This window comes from Grampus griseus (assembly GCF_964374135.1).
Source record: "Grampus griseus genome assembly, chromosome: 3".
Taxonomy (NCBI): Eukaryota; Metazoa; Chordata; class Mammalia; order Artiodactyla; family Delphinidae; genus Grampus; species Grampus griseus.
In genome coordinates, this window is record NC_139019.1 from 151,561,804 (window position 1) to 151,568,112 (window position 6,309).

Here is a 6,309-nt window from a genome sequence, read left to right on the forward strand (position 1 = left end):
CCGTCTATCCATCCCATGTATGCAGTCAGACATTTGATCTTGGACTTTTCCTGACAAAATGTGCTTGAATATAACCATTTCTTTTCACTCCCACTGCTACTATTGTCACTGCCTTAACTAGGGCTTTATCTTTAAGTTCTTTATATAAATATATAAATATCTATATATAAATATACAAATAAAATATAATATTAATTCTGATGATTTTAAAGTCTTTTCTTGAGAAAGACTTTTCCTGATAAAGATACACAATATCTTATATAAATATTTTTGTATTATCTGTTCTTAGAATTTTAGTCATATGATTCTACCTCTTGGTTTGTCTAGAACTTTTTGATTGAATGCTGGCTATTTTATTTGGCTTTTTTTGTTTTTCTCAGTGGAAACGTTGTTTTGCTTCCAAATATTTTATTCTACCTGGAAGTAGCAAATCTTCAAATTACAATTTTTTAAATGCTTTCAAATATCAATACTATAGGTGTCACAAAATCTAGAAAAATGACATTTAAAAATTAACTACTGCCAGATGTGTCTCTATAAAACTTTTCCCCCACTCTTTTAGCTATATATTCTTTAACTGCCTCCTCATACGACAGTTTATGTATTTTCGAAATAAAATTTTAAGAAATAAACTTTGTAGTTTATAGACATAGATTTCTTGTAACATGGTTGATTAGAATTTGCTTCTAGTTATTAATAGTTTAGAAAAGTTTATTTCAGCTTCACAATTTATTATTGATAATGTCACATTAATTTTCATTGTTAACTTTGAGAAAACCTCTATGGATTACTTCCTCATAAATATTTACTATTATAAATGCATTACTGATTTCAGTACTGCTATAGGTTTGTGCATTACAGGAATTCTGATAAAATACTCATTCACACCATTCCATTACACACATTGTTGATGGGGTATATTCTTTTATTTATTTATTTATTTATTTTTGGCTGTGTTGGGTCTTCGTTGCTGTGCGCAGGCTTTCTCTACTTGCAGGGAGTGGGGGCTACTCTTTGTTGCGGTCCACAGGCTTCTCATTGCCGTGGCTTCTCGTTGCAGAGCACGAGCGCTAGGCACGCAGGCTTCAGTAGTTGTGGCTCGCAGGCTCAGTAGTCGTGGCTCACGGGCTCTAGAGCGCAGGCTCCGTAGTTGTGGCACACCGGCTTAGTTGCTCCATGGAATGTGGGATCTTCCCGGACCAGGGCTCGAACCCTTGTCCCCTGCATTGGCAGGTGGCTTCTTAACCACGGCGCCATCAGGGAAGCCCCTGGAGTATATTCTTGACAGAAGAAAATTTCCCGTTTTGACTAAGCATTGATGAAAACTGAATCTTTGACTTATCTTTCACATGCCTGATGATTGAAATAATTTTCCACAGAATAGCTTCTGGTTTTGTACTTTTCAGTTGGTTTTTTCTTCTTCAAACGCACATGCTTTGAGAGCTGTGAAGTGCAAGACATGGCTATATTGTAAGGTGGTTTTTGTCCTTATGCTTCTGTGTCTTGTGCTAGTTAAGTCAGTAGAGTAGTCAGTATGAGTACTGGAAGTTATTCCTGTAATGGGATAGTATATAGTCAATTACATATGGTGGTGTCTGAAAATCACATAATAGCCTCACTTAAAACATCTCCTTAGGGCTTCCCTGGTGGCGCAGTGGTTGAGAGTCCACCTGCCGATGCAGGGGACACGGGTTCGTGCCCCGGTCCGGGAAGATCCCACATGCCGCGGAGCGGCTAGGCCCGTGAGCCATGGCCGCTGAGCCTGTGCGTCCAGAGCCTGTGCTCCACAACGGGAGAGGCCACAACAGTGAGAGGTCCGCGTACCACAGAACAAAAGAAAATCTCCTTAGCCAGATTTCAAAAAAGCCTGTGGCCATTCCAATATGATCCAACATAGTGGAATATGATAGAAGGAAAATTGGCAAAGAAAGAGACGCTGGTCTTACCTGATGGAAGTGAAAATATCTCACTTTTGACAATTTTGCAAAAACCTATAATTCCATGAATTAATTTCTAGGGTTCTTCATAGGACCTAAAAAGGAACCCATAGAGTTGTGGAACAACAATAGAAGCTTCTGTGATGAGAAGCCCTGGCACCGCAACAAAGAGTAGCCCCCGCTCGCCGCAACTGGAGAAAGTCTGCACGCAGCATTGAAGACCCAACGCAGCCAAAATAAAAATAAATAAATAAAAATAAATAAATTTATTTTTAAAAAAGTAATACTCAGGTTTGAGGCATGAGAAATATGATGAGGAGAAATTAGCTAATCCTTTCAGAACTTTTAAAATATCAAACTCAGTCTCTAAGATTTTAGCATTATATACAACATCGGTTACTTATTAGTGGTTTGGGAAGGCCAATTTAAAATTTTCTGATCTTACTGTATTGAAATTCACGGCCCTAATGTTTTCCACATTGACTATATGAATGATGAAGTAAAGTCAATCATGTATTTCCTTTCCAACTGGGCAGAAAACAAAATTTTGAAAAGTGTTTGGACTACTGACTTTTGATTTCTTCTAAGGCAAGTGTATAGGTAATTTTTATTCCCTGATTAGGAGAAAAATGGTGGAAGAGGGCAGGGTTAAGAATTAAGATTTCAAGAGCGTGACAGTTAGACGACCAACCAGAGTTCCTAAGGTTCGGTGCCTGTAAGTGTCGCCGCCACTTAAGCCTGCCAAAGCAGTGGTACAGCTGCTGCCCTCATATTTGCTACCTCTAGAAACATTCTTGCCAGTAGTGGCGGCAGCGGGACTCAATTACCCCCTTTTCTCACTCTCTCCAGAAGCTCCAGATGGCGTCTTCTGTGGGCAACGTGGCCGACAGCACAGAACCAATGAAACGTATGCTTTCCTTCCAAGGGTTAGCTGAGTTGGCACATCGAGAATATCAGGCAGGAGATTTTGAGGCAGCTGAGAAGCACTGCATGCAGCTGTGGAGACAAGAGCCAGACAATACTGGAGTACTTTTATTACTTTCATCTCTACACTTCCAGTGTCGAAGACTGGACAGATCTGCCCACTTTAGTACTCTGGCAATTAAACAGAACCCTCTTCTGGCAGAAGCCTATTCGAATTTGGGGAATGTGTACAAGGAAAGAGGGCAGTTGCAGGAAGCAATTGAGCATTACCGGCATGCATTGCATCTCAAGCCAGATTTCATCGATGGTTATATTAACCTGGCAGCCGCTTTGGTAGCAGCAGGCGACATGGAAGGGGCAGTACAAGCTTACGTCTCTGCTCTTCAGTGCAATCCTGATTTGTACTGTGTTCGCAGTGACCTGGGGAACCTGCTCAAAGCCCTGGGTCGCTTGGAAGGAGCCAAGGCATGTTATTTGAAAGCAATGGAGACGCAACCGAACTTTGCAGTAGCTTGGAGTAATCTTGGCTGTGTTTTCAATGCACAAGGGGAGATTTGGCTTGCAATTCATCACTTTGAAAAGGCTGTCACCCTTGACCCCAGTTTTCTGGATGCTTATATCAATTTAGGAAATGTCTTGCAAGAGGCACGGATTTTTGACAGAGCTGTGGCAGCTTACCTTTGTGCCCTAAGCTTGAGCCCAAATCATGCTGTGGTACATGCCAACCTGGCTTGTGTATACTATGAGCAAGGCCTGATAGATCTGGCAATAGACACCTACAGGCGAGCTATTGAATTGCAACCACATTTCCCTGATGCTTACTGCTACCTAGCCAACGCTCTGGAAGAGAAGGGCAGTGTTGCCGAAGCAGAAGATTGTTATAATACAGCTCTGCGGCTGTGTCCCACCCATGCAGACTCTCTGAATAACCTAGCCAATATCAAAGGAGACCAGGGGAACATTGAAGAGGCAGTTCGCTTGTATTGTAAAGCATTAGAAGTCTTCCCAGAGTTTGCTGTTGCCCATTCAAATTTAGCAAGTGTATTGCAGCAGCAGGGAAAACTGCAGGAAGCTCTGATGCATTATAAGGAGGCTGTTCGAATCAGTCCTACCTTTGCTGATGCCTACTGTAACATGGGAAACACTCTAAAGGAGATGCAGGATGTTCAGGGAGCCTTGCAGTGTTATACTCGTGCCATTCAGATTAACCCTGCACTTGCGGATGCCCACAGCAATCTGGCTTCCATTCACAAGCATTCAGGGAATATTCCAGAAGCAATTGCTTCTTAGCGCACTGCTCTGAAGCTTGAACCTGATTTTCCTGACGCTTATTGTGATTTGGCTCATTGCCTGCAGATTGTCTGTGATTGGACAGACTATGATGAGCGAATGAAGAAGTTGGTCAGCATTGTGGCTGACCAGCTGGAGAAGAATAGGTTGCCTTCTGTGCAGCCTCATCATAGTATGCTCTATCCTCTTTCTCATGGCTTCAGGAAGGCTATTGCTGAGAGCCACGGGAACCTCTGCTTGGATGAGATCGATGTCCTTCATAAACCACCGTACGAACATCCAAAAGACTTGAAGCTCAGTGATGGTCGACTGCGTGTAGGATACGTGAGTTCTGACTTTGGGAATCATCCTACTTCTCATCTTATGCAGTCTATTCCAGGCATGCACAATCCTGATAAATTTGAGGTATTCTGTTATGCCCTGAGCCCAGATGATGGCACAAACTTCCGAGCGAAGGTGATGGCAGAAGCCCATCATTTCATTGATCTTTCTCAGATTCCATGCAATGGGAAAGCAGCTGATCGCATCCATCAAGATGGTATACACATCCTTGTAAATATGAATGGTTATACCAGGGGTGCTCGAAATGAACTCTTTGCTCTCAGGCCAGCTCCTATTCAGGCAATGTGGCTGGGCTACCCTGGGACCAGTGGCGTGCTTTTCATGGATTATATCATCACAGATCAGGAAACTTCACCTGCTGAAGTTGCTGAGCAGTATTCTGAGAAACTGGCTTATATGCCCCATACTTTCTTTATTGGTGATCATGCTAATATGTTCCCTCACCTGAAGAAGAAAGCAGTCATCGATTTTCAGTCCAATGGGCACATTTATGACAATCGGATTGTGCTGAATGGCATCGACCTCAAAGCATTTCTTGATAGTCTCCCAGATGTGCAGATTGTCAAGATGAAATGTCCTGATGGAGGAGACAATGCAGACAGCAGTAATACAGCTCTTAATATGCCTGTCATTCCTATGAATACTATTGCAGAGGCAGTTATTGAAATGATTAACAGAGGACAAATTCAGATAACAATTAATGGATTCAGTCTTAGCAATGGACTGGCAACTAGCCAGATCAACATTAAGGCTGCCACTGGAGAGGAGGTTCCCCGTACCATTATTGTAACCACACGTTCTCAGTACGGGTTACCGGAAGATGCCATTGTGTACTGTAACTTTAATCAGTTGTATAAAATTGACCCATCTACTTTGCAGATGTGGGCAAATATTCTGAAGCGTGTTCCCAATAGTGTACTGTGGCTGTTGCGTTTTCCAGCAGTAGGAGAACCTAATATTCAACAGTATGCACAAAACATGGGCCTTCCCCAGAACCGTATCATTTTTTCACCTGTTGCTCCTAAAGAGGAACACGTTCGGAGAGGCCAGCTGGCTGATGTCTGCTTGGACACTCCACTCTGTAATGGACACACCACAGGGATGGATGTCCTTTGGTCAGGGACACCCATGGTGACTATGCCAGGAGAGACTCTTGCTTCCCGAGTTGCAGCTTCCCAGCTCACTTGTTTAGGCTGTCTTGAGCTTATTGCTCAAAATAGACAAGAATATGAAGACATAGCTGTGAAACTGGGAACTGATTTAGAATACCTGAAGAAAATTCGTGGCAAAGTCTGGAAGCAGAGAACATCTAGCCCTCTGTTCAACACCAAACAATACACAGTGGACCTAGAGCGGCTCTATCTACAGATGTGGGAGCATTACGCAGCTGGCAACAAACCTGATCACATGATTAAGCCTGTTGAAGTCACTGAGTCGGCCTAAATAAGGACTGTGTGCACAGGAGAATTACCCTGTACCTGAGCCTCAACCTTCTGGGGGAAAGGGAACTACTTTTTCCTTATCTGTACAATACCATGCTGCAGATGGGTGACAGACAATGATAAGAAATAGCACAGCCAGACTTGCTTCCTGCATGATCATGATCATGATAGGGAGAGACACAAGAGATGGGAAACTGCTGTTCCACAAGGAGTCTCCATAGAATTTTGCAGCAGCCAGGTGTCTGGAAGGTCTGGAAGGTAAGTCTGGAAGGTCTGATCTCCCTTGGTCTTCCATGGGATGGATGGTTAGTGTGGAAGGGAGATAGAGATTGCCCAGCCGTTCTGTGATTATCATGGATTGATTGAGTCTTCTG

General features: G+C 42.9%; 1 pseudogene across 1 annotated transcript; it reads left to right on the forward strand.

The window, feature by feature from the left end:
* The first annotated feature begins 2,795 nt into the window (after positions 1 to 2,795).
* Positions 2,796 to 5,936, forward strand: LOC309821094 (UDP-N-acetylglucosamine--peptide N-acetylglucosaminyltransferase 110 kDa subunit-like; annotated as a pseudogene). Its single transcript has one exon. The product of its transcript is annotated as a UDP-N-acetylglucosamine--peptide N-acetylglucosaminyltransferase 110 kDa subunit-like (transcript).
* Positions 5,937 to 6,309: the final 373 nt, after the last annotated feature.